An 18,361-nucleotide genomic window follows, 5' to 3' on the forward strand; every position below is an offset into this window, starting at 1 on the left:
TTCACGCTACTGAAAAATGTAGGTATCACACCAGACAAAAGGGATCACTTTCAAACAAGGAAGCTGAAGACTCGAGTCCCTTCACTCCTAGAATAAGTTCAGGTTTACTCTACTGAAAAATGTAGAAAATGGTTCACATACTGTTGGGGTCTAACCCAACAGTAGTTAGCCCTCCATATATAAGACACCAGCAGATATTGTACATTGGAAGTTCATATTTCCTGGCATCTGATAAGTGCTGCTGATTGGAGAATTCCTCTGGTTAACATCAGGGACAAAGTTGGTGGTCTCTGGTTTTCTTCAGCTTAATCCTCTAGCTGGTCAGGAAAGCTACTTCAAAGAGCAATAGGGAAGAACATATGGACAGGGGACAGACACCTCTGTCTTTTGCAGCTTTCAAAACTCCAAGAAAACAAATAGACAAAATATAGGACACCCCAGAAAGGGTTCAATTTATTGTCAATCAATTGTCAAAGCTTTCAGGGGGGGAGCGTGATTCCACAGTAAACTGCCAGAGAGTTGGAGGGGTGGCTCAGAGCAAAAGCATCTTATGTTTCTTATCAGACGCTCCAAGGATATCACAAACAGCTTCACACACTTCTGCTGTGGGGCTCCATTAAGTGAGATTCCTTCCTCAACAACCCACACTGCCTATGCACTTCTCTCAACAGCTTTTTGTCTGACCTTCTGAGTAATTGCACATGACCTATAATTACAGAGTTCTTTTTCTTCTCTATTTTAATTCAGTGAACAAAGTGTTTACCATAGTTTTTTTGAGACCCACTATATTATTTTCAGGGGCTGACATTAATACTTAAATCCTCTGTGGATTGGATTACCTTTATGTTTTTTACATAGGCATCCTAAAAAAAGGAGGGGAAAAAAAAAAAAAAAAAAAAAAAAAAACACTGCAAAAAGGCAGGAACTGTGGGATTGTGTTCAGTTTTCAAATAGGCTAGAGCATAGCAAAGACACCTGCACTTTTTTGCAATTGTCTTGAAAAGTTAACTTCCTTAGATATTGTATCAGGTTTTATATTACTTTTACAAACTGTAAAGAAAAATACCAAAGAGCTCTGATGGATCCAGTGACCATGCAATTTCCCATACAACTATAATACATGCAGCAGCACCACCACCACCAAAGAAATAATATCCTTTGGTATTTCAGACTGAATATTTATGAAGGCTCAACAGGGTGTCACATCAGAAATTCTGCAGCTCCGTTTGTTAATGATCCATGGAAAGAGCTGGATCAGCCACGCTCAACCTTGATTAGAGAAAGGAGGACAGAATGGTAAAAGTTACTCCTGAGCACAACAGCCTGGGAAATTCTTTACAAGCAGCCAGGAAAGAAGCAGAGTCATGTTTCTGCAATCAGAAAGATAACAGGACAACTATAGATAAAGATGGAGAACCCAGGCAGTGCTCTAACGTCTAATAATAGTTTGTTCCCTGTTCCTGGAGACGTCAGGACTGCGATGTGAGGGGATGAAACAGGGAAGGGGAAGAAGGAAAAAGGTGGCTAAAGCCACCTTAATTGTTTTATAAAATCTCCTTATTCCTTCTCTGTCTGCCAAATCTGAGATAATAAACTATGCTTCCTTCGGACAATGAGAGCCAATCTCCCCATACCACGCATATCTTCCACTCAAAAGTAACCAAGGAAACAGAGTTAAAAATACCCTGAGCACTGGGGATGGGAAAGAGGGGTGTGGCCCTCTTCTCTTTAAAGGGTCTTGGCTCTGCACAGGACCTTTTAATCAGCCATCTTAAGGCGGGGGTACTGAAATGGCCTAAAGGTGCTAGCTCTCTGCTGTCAGAGGCTAAGCCAAGCTGCTTTAGGAAGGAAAGTCTGCAAACAGCACAGGTGTTGCAGTCATCAAAATGAGTGTGGAGGTGGAGAGCATTCTTGTACTGTGGTTGGGACAAAGGACAGTTAGCAGCTACTGAGTCACATAGCAGCAGCACATCCCTCATGTGTCCCTTTTCCTCCTTCTTTCAGTAAAATCATCACTCAGATGGAAATAAGAGACACTGCCATAAAGACTCAGAAAATAAAGCAGAATGGTAAGAGGACTGAGTATATAAAATATACTTGTCTATTTTAAACTAGTGGTGAGAGAGAGAAATCAGTGAGACAATGCATGCCTAGAGATTATGTTTTTATTTTCAGAGAAACCCTGCAACAACATGTCCTTTAAACAACAGGACTCGTGGCATAACTGACACTGGGAGAAGATGTATGTAGATTTGACAGGGTGCACTCAAAGAACTGTGGGAGCCGTGAGGCGCTTGTGACAAATTCTTTTCTGACAACACCAAAATTTCAGCTCTGCAGCTCCTAGGCACTTGCTTTGACAAACAGGGAGTAGCTGAGTCCCTCAGTCACCCCATTAGTGCCTTTCAGGGCCAGGGCAAGACAGCTGAGATGCTGTCAGCATTGGCTGCACTGACACTGCAGGAGGCTGCAGCGGCTTTTCTCCAATAATAAGTATTAAATTTAATAGGCATTAATCTGCAATTAAATGAATTTCATTTCTGTCAGGGTTGAATCTGAGACTAGGATCACACAGAATACAGGAAAAAGTGAAAGAAAGAGCAAAGCAGTTTAAACTCTTAACATCAGTTTGGCTTTTTTTTCTGAACTAATACATGGATAGATGGAGAAATGAGAGAAGGAGAGCGTGCGAATCATCAGTCTGCTGCTAGAAATTGTTGAGAAAAACAAAAACAAAAAACAAACAACAACAGAAAACAGGACCATTGGCATTGATTTTTATGATCATCTTTTGCTCTCTTCTTGGAATCACCAATATCCTGGGCATTTAACATTCCTGAAGCCTGGGGTAATTCATTCTGATCTTTTAGATTAAGAGTGAAGGGAATGCATGAAATCAGTCTGTGTTGATTAGTAATGTCATATGTTCTTACTGCCTTTTGGTGTCCTTGTTAGGAAAAAAATCAGTGCTAAATATTAAAATTAGTTTGCATGGGCTTGGGAGAGTGCTGGTTCCTTCATTCCTTCCTTCCCTCTTTTTTTTTTTTTTTTTTTTAATTTCTAAGAGAGTCAAGTTTAATTGCACCAAGTATCTCAAGGAATTCTAGATCTGCTTTTTGTTGTTGATGATTCTGAGGACAATGAAATTATCTAGTTTGCAGTCTCAGCTGTGAACAGAATTTAAACTTTTTAGATCAGAACTTGAACTAAACACTTTTACATCAGAAAATACTTGTATTTTCTATGTGTATATTGTATGTGTATTTTTATGCCAGCGTTTTAGCCTGAACCATGGGAGAAGTTGCTCTGATATTGTTTCATGATGCTAAATAGGCATGCTGGAAATTTAATTTCAATATTTTTCCTGAGTTCTTCCCCTTACTGCTTTCTATCCCTCTCACACACACATACACTCTGCAGGCTTTCCAGGCAAAGTTAAGACACCAAAGCTAGCTGCTCATTCAACTATAAGGCAGTCAGTGCTCTTAGTAATGATTTCTTAAAATAAAGTTAATAGTTAACTAGTTAAATGTCTGATGAAGTAATGCATTCTGCCTTAGGTGCTTAAACACAAGGAACAAATATTTTCCTCTTTATTTAGAAAAACAAACAAACAAACAGAACAGTATTACTAATCTCTTCACAGTGCAAGCCAGAGCTTTTATTCAAGTACTGTTGTCTCGCTCCCTATTCAGCCCATTACAGTCTGTAGCTCTGTCCTGCTTCAGGCAATATATAGATGATCAGTGTCCTGGAAAACAAACTAAGAAGCAAAAAAACAATTAATTCATTTGTATGCTTAACCATTAAACTGAGAGACATTAGATAGTGTTGGTCATTGCATATGTTATTCTTCATTGCCTGCCATTTTTCTCTCTCACCCATGCGTTCCCTCCAGATTGGTTCCTTTTTACCACCACCCTTTTTACTGTACAGACCTATATCTGATTGCTACGGGAATAACTACTTGACATGTTTCCTTACAAATATATGCATTTATAGCTATTCAGTTTTAATTGTCTTCTCCACCTTCTGACAAAGGGACACTCCGTACAACTGCAGACTTCAAATTTCAAGCAGCTTCCAACAAATCATAAGGATTCAGGAAGAGCTTTCCAAAAACATCTCTGCTTATGTACTCTACTGCCTCTTCATGGGACAATCTAAAAAATAACATGCAGACAGCCTACACCAGTGTGCTGCTGGTATGCTGACCAAGGCAAACCCATTGTGTTTACTCGGACAGATAGGTTCTTACATATCACAGAAGGTATTTCTCAACAATTCTGTTTCCACATTTGCTCATTTGTTAGCTGTCTTCAGCAGCCGAGAGACACACTCAGTGTTACCGTCTCTCTGTCCTATTAATTTGTGACCTAGTTGTAAAAGGGTAATCAGATACACACTCTGACTTGCAGCCTTAAATTTCTTCTTTATTTGAGATTTGCAACTATTCCCTTGTCCCAAGGTCTCCTCTTTTGTTGCAGCCCTGGTATAAAATCGGACTTTAAAAGCTTCTTTTTTACAGAATTAAACAATTCCTTTCTGTTTGCTTATTATTTACCTTCTTAAATTAATAAGTATAATTTAACTTCTTTAAGGCTTTCTTTTATTTTACCACCCATTATCATTAAGCAGAATATATATATTATGTGTATATATATATATATAAATATATATTTATTTATTTATTCTCTATGTAGGAGTAGGAAGTGGTATTCTGACCTCTTCCTTTACTGTCGTCTTCCTTTCCCAAAATGCCCTAAAACCTCTCATAAGCTATGGCCTGTTGCCTCTTGTATAAAATTCAAGGCTGACATGTCCTGCAAGCTGGAAAGATCCAAATCTGTATAAGCTTAGGAAAATAGTGATCTTGAGTTATACTCTCTGAGTTTATTATCTGGGTAGAACATTCTGGGAGGATTTTTTTTATTATTATTTTATTTTTTTTTTAAATGTGGCAAGTCCAAAAGTTTTTTTGGCTTGGTTTCTTTGGGTGGAGAGAGAAACAGAGAGATTTACACACAGCAGGCCATGAGCAAGTTCCTTCTCTGTGATGGCCATGCACTGCTGTATGTGATCATAACAGAGTGTGGTGGGACAACTTCCTGAGAGACTATGGGAGAGACTCATGCCTACACTAGCATTGTGTTCAAAACTTAATCAGAGCAGAATTTCCATTGATTGAAAACAAGTGTTATGAATCACAGGCATTTGCAAAAAAATTAAACTTGGTAGTTTGAGGCCTGGAGCTAGAATGAACTGGGAAGAAAAGGGTTTATGGACTCATGTATTCTTTTATAATTCAGCTGTCTGATTAAAAAAAAAACATATATATATTTTTATATTTTTATGGAAAAGGGATTTTAGCATATGATGACAGTGCTCACTCTAAGTATACACAGCCTTTCATGAAAGTTTTAGTCACACTTTTCTGAAAACTGAAGAAAACATGAAGATTAACTCACGTTAATACCAATTTGAACATGAGTAACACAGAAGGTTTTACAATCTCTCTCTTTCCTTTTTCTTTTTTGTGTCAGGTCATAAACTAAATTCCATCATTCACTTTATAAAATGAAGTTCCTCTTTGTTTATGATTTAGTGTTCTTTAATAATAATTCTGCACTATATGCAGTTAAGTTCAGAGATAGAGGAGGTCCTTTTTGATGTCAGTGAACTCACATGTTGAAAAGATATAATCTGAAAAGTGATATGCTTTGAAACAATGTGTATTTACTACTAATGGCTGGCATTCACCTATTTTTTATATATTTGGAGAGCTGTACAAAATATTACCAAAGTGACCTTATGCTACAGGAGTGGTAGGGATTTTTGTCCCGTTTTATATAGGAGTGAACTGTAACAAAAAGATGTTAAGTGTCTCATTAAATGTGATATACTGTACAAGCTTACAGTTCTCCAGTATATTCTCTAATGCTCTAAGCATGAAGTCTCAGTTATGTTAAATGTATCTAAATACTTCATATTTAAATTCACCTAAAAAGAGCTAAGAAGCTTGGCTCACTATCTGTTTAAAAACTAACCAACATTTGTACATAAATTATTAAATTAACCTAAAAAAATAAAAAAGATGGTGTGGAAAACAGAAAAATAAGAATGGAAAAGAGAATGATTCATTTGTCATAAAATACTAATTGATGTAAAATTCCACCTATCACTTTCATAAAAAGTTATTGTGAGAATCATAGGAGAGAATCAATCCAGAAAACACCCTCTATCAGTAGGCATCGTAGGTCTGAACATGTTTTTTGAGTAAGGGATTGCAGCTTTCCTGATTCTTGTCGTCAGTCACAAAAAACTTCCTGCCAAACACCCACAAAGTTTATAGCTATCTATTTTGAGAGTTATTTCATAGCCATAATTGAAACAGTAGGTGAAATAAACTCTTGGAAAGGATCTTCTTTAAAATAATGTTGTACATATGGATATTTAAAATGATAAAATAGAATCTCAATTTCTCAATCTACCAACACATCGAATAAATTCACATCAAAATGCAACAAAAATAGTTCACATTAGGGATATAGGCAATATTACAAGCACAGGAAGAAGTACAAACTCCATGTCCCCAATGCACTAAGGTTTTCCAGATGTTGACACTGTGCCTCAGATGACTAGACAAATGCTAATTCCAACATAAATGGCCAACCAATGAAAGAATACAGAAGCCATCCTACTACACCCAGCCAAACCATAGATGCAGTGCTGACAAGAACATATTTGCTCAGGGAGAATAAAAGAGCCACAGAGGAAGAGTCAGAAGTTATGTCTCCCTTGTGGTAGGCACTGTATACCCTTGTAATAAGAAGACTGTTTGCAACTCAGCGGGCTTACATTTCATGCAGTTTGGCTGTAGACAGTCAAAAGTGAGTTACTTTAGCTTTGTGAAGCTCCAATATTGTACAATTCTTATAGATTCTAGAAAAATTAGCATGCATTTAACTGCTCATTTAAGAATTTCAAAGAAACAGCAGAAGAATTATGTCACTGAATTTTTAAATCTTGAAGACAATTCATGTGGTTACCCACTCATATGGGATACTTATATCTAAGAATACAAAAGCATTATGATGTATAAAGTCAATGTCACATGAGGAGGGCTGTAGTGTAGTTTTAATGAATCTTAAATTTGCCAAGATGAAAATCTTAAGAGCAAAACAGTTATGTACTTCACATAATACTTAATAAAAAGGTGAAATTTATTGCTGCAGAATGTTGTAGAAACCAGAATCAAAGGGGAACAAAAAGAAACTGAATAAATGAATGAAAGAAAAGATCATTGGTGACCCACAAATCCAGGATAGGTCAAAATGGAAAGAAGATATCTGTGACAGGAATATAATGGTTAAGGTCACTTGTGAGAAGGCGGTTTTAGATGTCTAGCTTGCATGTGATTCAGAATACTTTACATTGAAGCATAAGTTCCTACTTAACCACTGGAGAGAGTTGTATGACTTCTGAAGGTTATTTAAGTGCCTGAAGGTAAACTTCACAAAACCACTGGGACAGGTTTCATTACTACAGAAGATCAGTGTTTTTACTGCTCTATGCCCATGTGGCTAAACAGAGAAGCAACAATCAAAAAGCCTTGATAAGAAAACTCCTTTAAAATCTTTGCTTCATCTGCTGTGCACCTCACTCTCTAATAAGAAAGTGATGTGAAAATAGCACTAACAAAGTTCATGTGATAGTTTTTTCACTATGCAGACTAATAAGTAACCTCTCTCCCTGCACAATAATCAAGTTCTTCAAAAAACACGTTCACTGTATATGCAGACACAGAGATTTTTTTTTTTTTGCCATACAAAGACAATTTCAAAAGTAAGTGGATGACACTCCCTTGATAAGAGATTAATTTTCCAATGTATGAAAATGCAGTTGTAACAATCTGCTTCCCGTAATAATTACTCCTTTAGGCAAAAAGTGTTATTACCATGTGTTTCAGTTTAAAACCTTGCTTTACTTTTTGTTTTCTTTTGTTTTGTTTTTGTAAAACATTTGGACCCATTTATTCTTGCTGTGAGTGGCCAGAGTTTGCAATTATGTTTTAAGACTAGTCCATCTATTTGATAAACACCTGTTTTTTCATTTCAAGAATGGAAACTATAGTCTAAGTTAATCAGCATATAGATTTGAACTTCCAGATGTAGAAGACGTTAGATCAATGTCGCTTTTAAATATACAGGAAATCCTTTTGCAAATGTTTAGTGCATGTGGTACTTTTGAAGTTGTTCATGTTCATTTTCTCCCTCCTCCTCCCCTCCCACACAAACTTTCTCCTGGGCTTTTTTGTTTTTACTTGTTATGTTCCTTGAATGGTAATGCCATGGATCATTGAAGGCCTGAATTAAGGTCTTGTGTTCCACATCTAGGCTAATGTGTTTTTGTTTCTGAAGATAAAGATAAAATTTAGTTGCCTAAATATAGGCACCTAGTTGTGCATCATATGACATAGTTTATCCAATGTAGGTACACGGGAATAGCAGATGTGGCCTTTTGGGAAACCTGAATTTCACTGGCATAGTAGGAAATAGGTAAGATACCCATTAGTGTCTACTGTAAGGCTGCACACCTATGTTCAGTTTGCTGAATCCTGCTCTACATGTTAGTGATGTACATCTGTTTCTGAGCTGGCTGTCTAAACTTGTGCTGTACTCTGTGGTCAGAAACAGGCAGGATTCTCTAAAATCTGAAACTGGCATTTAAAATGCTGAAAAAAATGATGTCCTGATGTTTCTTGCAGTCGATATGAAAGGTTGCTAAATCAGCTGTCATGGAAAACCTGGTGAAACAAATTGCACCTCAATGTACACATAAACACAGGTACTGAGTTACTTAACAACTTCTTTGCCTTGGTCTTCACTGGTGGTCAGGCTTTCCCCATCCCTCAAGTCTCCAAACCTCTAGGCAGGAGCTGGGGGAGCAGAGTACCACCTACTGTAAGTGAAGAGCAAGTTAGGGACCTCCTGACACAATTTAGCGAGTAAAAGTCTATGGAGCCTGGTGACATGCATTCCAGGGTCTTGAGAGAACTGGCTGATGTAGTCGCCAAGCCATCCTCCACTGTATTTGAAAAAGCATGGTAGTCAAGCAAAGTGCCTGGTGACTGGAAAAAGGAAAACATCACTCCCATTTTAAAAAAGGGTAGAAAGAAGGACCTGGGGAACTGCAGACTGGTGAGCTTCACTTCTGTGCATGGCAAGGTCATGGAACAGATCCCCCTGGAAGCAATGTTAAGGCACATGCAGCACAAGGAGATGATCTGGGACAGCCAGCATGGCTTCACCAAGGGCAAATCCTGCCTGGCCAATCTTGTGGCCAGGAATGACTTTGGAATGGCTTTGGAATGATTTTATCAGTCAACAAGGGAAGACTGACCAATAATATCTACTTGGACTTCTGTAAGGTTTTTGACATAGTCCTACAGGACACACTAATCTCTAAATTGGAAAGATACGGATTTGAAGGGTAAACCATTCAGTGGTTAAGGAATTGGTTCAATGGCCACACCCAGAGAGTAGTGGTTAATGGTTTTATGTCCATGTGGACACCAGTAACAAGCAGTGTCCCTCAGGGTTCTGTCTTGGGACTGGTGCTTTTCAATATCTTCATCAATGGCATAGATGATATAGGATTGAGTGCACCCTCAGCAAGTTTGCAGGTGACACTAAACTGAGTGGTGCAGTTAATACAACAGAAGGAAGAAATGCCATACAAAGGGACCTGAACAGACTGGAGAATTGGGTACATGTGAATCGCATGAGGTTCAACAAGTCAAAGTGCAAGGTGCTGCACCTGGGTCAGGGCAATTCCAAACAGGAGTCAGACTGGAAGAAGAACTCCTTGAGAGCAGCTCTGTGGAGAAGGACTTGGAGGTTCTGGTGGACAAAAGGGTTGACATGAGCCAGGAATGCATGCTTGCAGCCCAGAAGGCCAACTGCATCCTGGGCTGCATCAAAAGAAGCATGATGAACAGGTCAAGGGAGGGGATTGTTCCTCTCTACTCTGCCCTTGTGAGGCCCTACTTGGAATCCTGAATCGAGGTTTGGGGCCTCCAGCACAAGAAAGTTGTGGACTGTTAGAACAAGTGCAGAGGAGCGCCACAAAGATGATCAAGGGTCTGGAGCACCTCTCCTATGAAGAAAGGCTGAGAGAGCTGGGGATGTTCAACCTGGAGAAGAGAAGGCTCTGGGGAAACCTCATTGTGGCCTTTCAGTACTGAAAGGGTTCTTATAAAAAGGATGGAAAGGGACTCTTTGCTCAGGTAAATCATGAAAGGTCAAGGGGGAATGATCTTAAAGTAAAAGAGGATAGATTTAGATTAAACATCAGGAGGAAATTCTTCACTCAGAGGGTGGTGAGGCACTGGAACAGGTTGTCCAGAGAAGCCGTGGATACCCCATCCTTGGAGGTGTTCAAGGCAATGTTGGATAGAGCCTTGGCCAACATGTTCTAGTGGGTATTGTCCCTGCTTATGACAGGAGGGTTGAAACTAGATTGTCTTTAAGATCCCTTCCAACCCAAGCCGTTATATGATAAACTGATGATTCTATGATAAACTATGATTCTGTGATAAACTATGAAACTCCTGGACAAGTCTGGAGTTGCTCTTTGTGAACACAGAAAAAAATGACTTAATTGTTATTTATACATGTATTTTTAATTGCTGCAGTGAAATGCCTTTACTTTCCTTTTATTAAAGGAAATTAAAGGTTTTCCATTTTTCCACTCACATTTTCATTTGGGTAAATTCATTTTTCAGGAGTGAGCAAGTAACCTTTTCTGATTTGTGTATTGTGTCAGTATTCAGGATTGCTTAACTGTGCAGGCTTTCCAGACAACATTAAATTGGTTATAGGCTGCTACTACTAGATTTTTCTGTTTATTAATATGTTTATGTGTCATGTAGGTTGCTACATGCTCTTTGACAGGGAGTATATACTGCAGCTCATATGGTAAAAGTACATTTACAAATACTATAGTCATTGCAAATGTTTCACAGATTGAATTTATATGAGATCATAGAGCAACTCATTATATAAAAGAAACTTTTATATACTGCAGTCTTCAGTATTGCTATATGAAATATGACACACACTTTATGTCATGTATATGAAACATATGTCTGTCCCACATAAGAATTAAGACTGCCACACTTTCACAATAAACACCTGTTGCTGGTCTGTCTAAAATACGATCATTGTTATCACAGGATCTGAAACGCTTTACCCTTACTCTGATGCTGGGACATGTGGCTATTCCCATTTTTGTAAATACAGGGACAGTGCAACACAGGATGACAGAATGACACCCCAGGGTCACAGGAAATTTAAGATAATATGAACACTGGAAATTTTAGTGATGCAGGCCCATTTAGCCTGCATCATCCATGCTCTTCAATTTCCAGAAATATGCATTGTTGACCTGCGTGTCTTACTTTACTGAGTTATGGGGTGATTTCTTCATCAAGAGTTTTGTTAAATATTCTTCTTAAATCTTAGTATAATATTGTAATAATCCTAATTTTTGGTGCTTATATAATATGCAAGATAATGCCTAATACTTTATTCTGATGATCATCAAAATGTATTTATAAAGGACAAATTTAAATCTATTTGTTTTTAAAAGAAGCTTTATGTTAGTAACTCATATGGGGTGAATATAAGAGAAGATATTGAAGTTGATCAATAATGTTGACAAAAGAATTTATTGGTTTGCACTAATCTGGACAAGTTTAGGCAGGAATTCAGCAGTGCTTCAGTGGCCTCCTTTTAGGAATGAAGGGAAAAAAAATCAGCTAGTTTGAGGGTGGTTGTTCAGTTTACCATACGGATTGTCTGAATTAGATGTTTGGACTCAGTGACCCAGGAAGTCTTTTCCAAGACCTTACTCCTCATTCGAATTTTCATATTTCCTGTCATTTGATTGCTTTCTTTCTTAAACTGCTTAGAGGAGCCTTCAACATTTTCCTTTCTAGATTTTTATTTTTGTTTAAAAGAAAGTGGAAAAATAATATATTTAAATGTTGAAGGTGGGCTTCACTGAACTGACCTTTCTTAATTATTTCTTTGGCTTATTCTCCTTTGAGTTCTTTTCTTTGTGTTGGTATTTGTCTATTTCTCATTAATTCAGTCAGTTCCACTGAGTAGCTTTTCCTTTAAAACCACTGCATTCTTTCAAAGCATTATGTATCTGGAGGAGATGAAATATAATGCAGCTTCAGTGAAGCACTATAGTTTTTCTTCCTGTCTTCTACTCATGATGTATATGCATGCACCAGCAGGAGATTTGAGGAGGGGATTGCAAAACCAGGAGAAACACATTCATAACAAAAATCTGAGAGAAGACAAGTAACATTTATTAGAAAGAAGCCCATGAGACTTTTTTTAGTACAGGGGAGAGGTAAAAATCAGGAGTCAATGTCTGTGATTAATTAGTCTTTGTAAGGTCAAAAGTAAATGAAACACCCCCAGAGACAATCTGAAGTATTAGGACCTTATCCATTGGTGTAGATACTTAGCTCTGAGTGCTATGAAGTAGTGAAGAGGCTCCAGGACAGAAGCTCCTATGACACGCTTCAACACTCCCATTCCAGCTGAAGGGATAGAGATAGAGGAGCAGGGATCTGGACAATATGAATGAGACTGTCCAGATTCTGCTTTCTGAATGAAAAACAAAACCTTCAAATTTGGTAGCTGTTGTCTGGATAATTTTTAGGGGAAAAAAAAAAAAAAAAAGAACAAAAGAAGTTTTAACAGAGTTTTCAGTTCAGTTCAGTTTTCCTAAACTGAAAATAATATTTAAAGTAGGTAGTGCTTGAAAAATAATCTATGACACAGTGATGGAAAAAGATACACAGAAAGCCAACCCAATTGGCCTCGTTCAGGCAAAAGCCCATCTACAAACAGAGTAGACTGTGCCTGAATAATGGCCTGAAGGATTACCACCTCTTGTATATAATAAAGAGGGATTAATTTTAAGATTAGGACACATAAACTGAGATAGTGTTAGTAACGGGGTTTCTGTTGCCTGGAGCTAGATGCTTAAACATCATTTAAGATGCTGTGGGGTATTCTTGGATTTCACATGGACTTGCCTCTCCAGAAGGTCTATCATCATTTTTGTATGATGTCTGCTGTCCCTATATTGATATATATGATATACTTGCACATCTCAGTTGACACAAGGTGCCTACTACCTTTAGACTGAGTTTAGCAACTGATTTTCTCCTCCAATTCATGCATAGACATCTCAATTTGCATGTCTTAATGCCAGGCTGAATCCTGCCTCCTTATTGTTCAGTACATCCAAAACCAGCCATGGTGACATTTCATGTGCAGTTATAACAAAGCAATAAATGAGGCAAAAAGAGGAGAAGCATTATTTGGTGACTGCAGAAAAAATTGACAATAATTCAGCTGTGTCTAATGAATAAGGAACTTTTTTCTTCCTGTTATACCAGTATAAATCTGGAGAAATTGTACTGACCTACAGGAAAAGAAGTGAGAAGACAGTAAGACAGGAGAGATACGAAGCAGAAAGAACATTTTGTTGACATTTTTCTCTAAACCACAAGATTTTACAAGGAAAATCTTCCCTGAAAGTACAAAATACATGAAAGTAAATCCCAGTAGGCTTTCTGTCCTATATCTTGTGTTTGGTATATCATATCTGCCATTCAGGTATTTGGACAACACTAAAGACCAGGTGTCACCAGTTTGATAAAGCCTCACATAGGACAAAGTCCTGGTTATTCATAAAAGAAAAGGTCATAGAAGCAAAGGTAGGCTGGCAGAAGGAAAGTAATAGAGATGTTCACATAAGAATGTGCAGGACAGATGCATGAATAGTATTAGAAAAATTCATTTTGAGTCCCCATGGTGAAATGAGCAGCAGGTGCTGGGCTGCTGCAGGGGAAATTAAGCAGGCAGTTTGAAAGGGCAGATAGATACATAGCCCTGGGACACATTCATTAAAGCAGAGGAGATGTGAAATCTCCCTTAGCACATGCAATTACACTCTGCTGATTTGAAAACAACTGATTTTATATTGTGAAAAATAAAGTCATGAGTGGTCAAAAAGCCAAAATAGTTCTTGACGTTTTCTGAAGTCAACACCTTCTCTATAAAATGGAAGCACCAGGCAAGGCTGGACCTTTTAAAGGAAGGCTTCATAGAAGACATTATTCTCAGATTTCAGGACAGGAGCAGTGGAGAGAGCTGCTCAAACAGAATTCCTGAAACCCAGAGAGAAGTGTTTCTTTTTTTTTTTTTTTTCATGGGAGACAGCCACTGAAAAAGAGTAAGATGATTTTAATAACACTGGTACCTCTACAGAAAGAATACTTTGGTTTAGACTTTTGTTGAAAGTCTCTAATACATTTATCTTATAAAGTGGCAAATGACATCCTGTTCTAGTGAAGGCCAAATACTGCTCCCCCAGAGATACATTGAGAATAAATTTACTGACCTCAGTGGAGCTAGTGTGGATTATACTATTGTGTCACTAAATGAAAGTAGAGTATGGCTCTTGCTTTGCTAAGCAAGGGAACTGTCAACTTTGTAAATGAAACCAGCCGCATAGCAACAGCCTGGTTTCCCTCATCCAACACGCACTCTGCTTTTAATTTCCATTTGTATTAAGGAGCTTTATTTGGGTCATTAAACATTTCTCTATTAGCATATCAGATTTTGAATGTAGAAACCCGTGATATGGCTTCCAAAAGTAGCAGGCATGTCAGCAGTGAAGGAAGAAAGAAGATCCAGGAGGACAACCTAAAAACATTGTAAAATGTGTTAGTTATAACTAATTATTTTAATCCATATATTAACTGGCTGAAAATACAAGATGAGTTGCAAGATTTTATAAATACATCAAAGACTTCTGGTTACATCAAAAGACATTCACATTCTTTATCTATTATGCTTAGGGCTTAAGGTTTCCTATTCAAACCAGTTGTCATTTTTCCCTTTGAAGAGCAGATGTTCTGAAAGAGCACTGATACTTCAAAAGAATGTACCTTGTACATGGGGTAGCACTTAGTAAAAAATGTATCTTGTGCCCCTCTGTCTCCATCTTGCAGAAGAGAAACTTGAAACTAGTTAATACGTATTACAGAAAAACCTGTCATCATTATGTTAAGAAAATTCCTCATATTTTCTCTCTTTCAGACTGTTTTATACACGTTTGAGAAATAGGAAAGGCCTGGATTCACACCTCTTTGAACAGAGAGGGGAAATCATAACCCTTGTATTCATGTTGCTAAGCCTCATACTATGAGTGCTGTGCAGTCTATTGAGAAGCTGAAGCTGAATTTGAATCAGTTTTTGAGATCTTTCCCATAAGATTTCAGTGAACTTTAATCAATCCTCCAGGTGCCTCTTAATCCAAGCAGAAATGGGAATTATGTCATAAAAACATCACAAGATAAGGAGAAATGTGATGCTTGTACCTATCTGAGAATGTTAAAATATCCATAGAATTCAGAATATCAGGGTGCAAAGAAACAGAACTTATAAGTAGGAGGCAATAAAAAGATAAAGCTATAAAAAAAAAGAAATGAAGAGCAAGCCAAGTCAAAACTTGTCACCCAGGCAATCCTGCTAAAGAAGGATTACTACAAAAATGGTGAACTCAAAGTAAAACAAGGGGCGATTCTCAGAGACCAAGGGTTCTGTTCAGACTTTAAACACTGGAAGGCAGGAAGTATGAAAAGTAGAGTAGGGCAGAGCAGTGCTGGAACAGAGGTCAAGAGACATCGTGGGATCTCCCTCTCTGAATGATTTCGAGTCTTGGTAAGTCTATTGGCTGATGATTGACAGTAGCTCTGCTTTTTGGGCCAGGTGACTCCAGAATCTTCCTCCAAACAACACCTGTACCTTTTGGTGACTGAAGGGCAATATCTACTAGTGTCACCATGTATTTTCTTGGAATGCATCTTACTCATACTGTGGAAATACCTTGCTCATGATGGACATAAAGAGGCAAGTCTGGTGTATGGGGGTGCATCTGTGCTCAATATAAACTTTCACATTATTGGCATTTTGTCTGAAATTTGTGTAGTAGAAAGCCTTCAGCCAGCTTCCCCAAGCATCCTCTCACAAGGATTTCAAATTCCAGGAGTGGCTCCTAAAGCACAAATGAGAGCTGGTTTTATGAGTCTCATTGATTCCTATCCTCCATCCATCCATAACAGTGAGTATCTTACCCATTGTATTCATTACTCTAGACAAATTTGTAATCTTAACAGGAAAGAGTCATTAACAGGAAACATATCTCATATTTGCATATAAGCTTTTTGCTGACACTCCAATTTCAAGACTAGGTAGTTACCAGCTTCACCTCTCTGCAATTGTGGAGTTACCTCATTTTTTACACCTCTAACCTATGCCAGTTTTATAATCCTACAGTGGATCCAACAACTTTAAACAAATTGTTTTTATTGACAGTATTATTATGATCACCTAGTGTAATACAAACACTTAACTAAGTTACTTACTCCCAAAGATAATACATACATCTGATTTTAAAATTACTGTTGTTGTAGAAAACACCATTATTCTAAATAACTTGTTCCAAAGTTCATCTATTCTGCCTATTGTAATTTTGTACTTCTACTTTGATCTTATTTCATTTCAGTTTTCATTCACTATATTTTTTTGTATCAAAGGTTGTCATTATGCAAGTATTGTCTAAACAATGCCATTTAGGCTAGTTTTCATATAATTTATAAAAGCATGAATTAATAGTATGCTATTGTCTCTTAACTGCTTGAATTTATACAAGCACTTTGAAACACTGAATAGGAAAACCAGTTTAGGTTTCTCTTCCGTCTATTATTACAAGCAAATGAAGTCAAACAAACCAGAATGAGAAATTAATGAGAGAAAGCACAGCACAAGTAAGAAAGCTTATTCCCATGAGTTTATAATAATGGTAACACTGGCTGGTACATTTTTAATTTTAATCAAAGGCAATATTTATGTATTCAGTGTGATTCAGTCAATTGCAGATCAGATTTTTGTCTGAACTATTTAAGTCTTCTATGAATTTAGAAAGAAAGGCTCCCAGAGGTGCTCCTTCTCTGAGTGATGAGCAGAGGTTTAACCTTCTGACTCATATCTAGTTTAACGCAGATTGCGTCCTCAGATTCCCATTTCTCCCTCTACCACTCCCACCAATGAAGGGTAGCACATATAAATAGTATGAAAGCAAGCAACTTGGTTTGTTTAGGTTCCCCTTAGTGTCTGGAAGGGTCTATGTTTGGTCTTTATATATATATATTAAAAAATATATTAACAAAGGAAATCCCATGGTGAAGAAAGTGTTATTTAGGTTAAGGAACTAATACAACCTAGTCATAAATAAACTTATGCTGATAATTAGAAGACTTATAGAAATTATTGCAATGAAGATCTGGAATAGATTTCTACTTGGAGGCATTAAGGGGAAAAAAATCTAATTAGCTGTAAAATAGAGTTTGATCAATTCTAAACCTGTGGGATTACATGATGTGACTGCCAGAAATGACAGGGGACTGAACTCAGTGAAGTCCCTCTACTGTGTCAATTCTTACTGGAATATTTCAACTCTCTCACTCTTTTGTTTGTAATCCACGTTCCTTAATCCTTCTCTTCAGATATCTAATATCAGAGCTATTATACATCTGAAGGTATCCTGCCTGGCCAGAATTTCTCATGCAGGACACTAGCTATATTCATGACATGAAAGATAAGAAATGGGACCGATAATTTCATGAGACGTTTCAGTTCATTATACCAAGTTCTTCTCTGTCCCCAGACCTCCAGAGCAGTAGCTTTGACATCCTTTTCCACAACAATGTGTGCACTTCTACAATGCTGGTGTGTCTCTCTATGAGTGTGTGTCTCTATGGATGTATTCACTAGGTAGGTGTAAATACGTAAGCACATTTCTACTCTGCCTGACCTCTTCTGGTAATGACATTACCAGCTCAAGACTCACACCTATTTCTTTCAAAATGATGATTTTCCCCACAGTTTCCTAAGGAAAAGGGAAATTTAGTTTGACTTATTATACTGCCACAGGTACACATACCTCATTTTTGCATGCTCAGAGTATATTTTTGCAGTAACCTTCAGAGACAGAGAAAGGGGTGGAGGATCATGCAGTCAGCATGAACCAGCTGCCCTTCTGTGCCCTTAATAGCCCACTTGTCCTCTTGGAGTGGTGAGCACCTCTGAACCTCAAGGATCCCAAGAGAATTTACCACAATATACTTTCATTATATTGTCCTCCACAGGATTTATCAAGCCTGTTAATGTTAGTGACAGAGACAGCTCTCCAGCTGCATTAGCAT

General features: G+C 37.7%; 1 long non-coding RNA gene across 1 annotated transcript; it reads left to right on the plus strand.

Moving 5' to 3' along the window:
* The first annotated feature begins 1,788 nt into the window (after positions 1–1,788).
* On the plus strand, positions 1,789–2,315 carry LOC311431154. The gene is made up of 3 exons (XR_014689287.1): positions 1,789–1,898; positions 2,005–2,069; positions 2,176–2,315. It is a non-coding gene; the product is annotated as an uncharacterized lncRNA (long non-coding RNA).
* The last annotated feature ends 16,046 nt before the right edge of the window (positions 2,316–18,361 follow it).

The sequence above is a fragment of the Aythya ferina genome (genome assembly GCF_964211825.1).
Source record: "Aythya ferina genome assembly, chromosome: 1".
Classification (NCBI taxonomy): Eukaryota; Metazoa; Chordata; class Aves; order Anseriformes; family Anatidae; genus Aythya; species Aythya ferina.